This window comes from Eptesicus fuscus, chromosome 14, assembly GCF_027574615.1.
Source record: "Eptesicus fuscus isolate TK198812 chromosome 14, DD_ASM_mEF_20220401, whole genome shotgun sequence".
NCBI classification, from domain to species: domain Eukaryota; kingdom Metazoa; phylum Chordata; class Mammalia; order Chiroptera; family Vespertilionidae; genus Eptesicus; species Eptesicus fuscus.
In genome coordinates, this window is record NC_072486.1 from 41,490,888 (window position 1) to 41,493,131 (window position 2,244).

The 2,244-nt window shown below is 38.3% G+C and overlaps 1 non-coding gene across 1 annotated transcript; it reads left to right on the forward strand.

Moving 5' to 3' along the window:
* The first annotated feature begins 1,799 nt into the window (after nt 1–1,799).
* LOC114235048 (U1 spliceosomal RNA) lies at nt 1,800–1,963 on the forward strand. Its single transcript, XR_003621229.2, has one exon. It is a non-coding gene; the product is annotated as a U1 spliceosomal RNA (small nuclear RNA).
* The last annotated feature ends 281 nt before the right edge of the window (nt 1,964–2,244 follow it).

Genomic DNA, 2,244 nt, shown 5'->3' on the forward strand with positions numbered 1-2,244 from the left:
TTTGAGATGTTACTTAATGTAGGTATTTATCATTATAAACTTCCTCTCTGGAACACTTTTGCTGCATCCCATAAGTTTTGGTATGTTGTATTTCCATTTTCAGTTATCTCATAATGTTTTTTTATTTATCTTTGATTTCTTCTTTGACCCATTGGCTCTTTAGGAGCATGTTGTTTAATCTTCACATATTTGTGAATTTTCCAGTTTTCTTTTTACAATTGATTTCTAGTTTTATGTCTTTGAAGTAGAAAAGATGCTCAATATAGTATCAATATCTTAAATGGATTAGTACTTAGATGTGGTCTAACATATTATCTATCCTGGAGAATGTCCCATGTACACTTGAGAAGGATGTGGATTCTGCTACTGTTGGATGGGATGTTCTGTAAATATCTGTTAAGTCCATTTGGTTTAATGTGTCATTTAAGTCTAATACAGTAAACCCTCGATTTTGCAGACCTCGATTTAAAATTCCTGTTCTGTATGTCGTATGTGAAAATTAACACCGTGTTAATCTTAAGATGCTTTTAACCAAGATTTGCTTATAATTAAATTAACAGGTTTTTTTTGTTATTAATTCACTGTTATTTTAAACAACTTTTAGCGAATAGGCCATGTGTTGGAAAAAACACTAGTAATTTTGCTGACATAAATATTACATATCTACAACTATGTTCTACATATTTAAATCTAAGAGTCACCACGCGTAAACAATGTTTTGCAAATGATTTGCACATGATCATACCGCATCTTTTGCAGTAATTGGTTCTGTTTGTCGCATGCATGACTTTCTGCAGCACTTTAAAAACAAACAAACACTGATTTCAGAGAGAGGAAGGGAGAGGGGGAGAGCGAGATTGAAGCATCAATGATGAAAAGCATTGATTGGCTACCTCTTGCACTTCCCCTACTGGGGATGGAACCCACAACCCCGGGCATATGTCCTGATGGGGACTCAAACCGTGACCTCCTATTTCATAGGCCAATACTCAACCACTAGGCCACACCTGAGGGGCAACATTATTTCCCTTTACTACAAGATTCAGTTCAGGAATGTATAGTCGCTGTAGGTGAATCAAGTTGGTTCTTTGCTCAGGCTGAGAGGGGCAGCCCAGGTTCACTGGACCTAGTGAGCCTCTACTTTCTGTAATTATAATAATGAATTTCTAGTGACTCATCACCGTGGTTTTGCATATTCTCCATGGTCCTTGATGTTTTCAACCCTCCATTTAACATTTCTAATAACACTATTGTTCTCTGATTCCTGCATCATGCTTGTTAAGTATTTCTTACCTTATCTATTCTCTGTGCTGGTTTGGCGTAAAATATTTAAATTTCCCAGCTCTGTCTTCATCAGTTCTTTGGAATAATGTTCTCACCTCTCTGCCCTTCGGCTTATACAAATTGGACCCAAATAGGAATCAGGTCATTCCTATCCCCTCTCTAGACTTTCTTGGCTCTGCAATAGATTCCTGATCCGTTGGTGTCCTCTAGTGGCCTTCTGATTTACTGCTTTAGTTGTATTGGCTGGATTAACCCTCTGTATACTGGAGTAGTGATATTATCAGTTTTAAAGGGTATGGTTAATGATTGCATTTCATCTTTGACTGGATTCAGCTTCCTTTATAATACTGAATTATGTGTTTAAAGAATGTACAGTTATTTAAAGTAATGAGCAGTCAACAAATAAGTCAGTCAACAAACATTTACTGAACACTTACCAAGTTCTCTATACTATTCTAGGTACTAGGACCCCGCTGGGAGAAAATGTCCTCCACTGTATTTAAAAAATAATTCTGATACTTACCTGGCAGGGGAGATACCATGATCACGAAGGTGGTTTTCCCAGGGCGAGGCTTATCCATTGCACTCCGGATGTGCTGACCCCTGCGATTTCCCCAAATGTGGGACACTCGACTGCATAATTTGTGGTAGTGGGGGACTGCGTTCACACTCTCCCCTATTTAATAAATAAATAAATAAATAAATAATTTAAAAAATAATTCTGCTATTATCAACATTAAAAACAAAACAGAGGAAGCCAACCTTTCCGCCTGCCCTAGCCAGGCCTAGCCTCCACTCAAGCTACAAAATTTCAATTATAGAAGGTAAACAAATGGCAGCGAATGGAGCTTGAGAGAGCAGGCCAGGGTTGCCGCCGGCAACAGGGCAAGCAAAACTTTTCGCACACCCTGGCCGGGTTCACCCGCTTAAGGCAACAAAGTTTCAATTATAACCCCAACA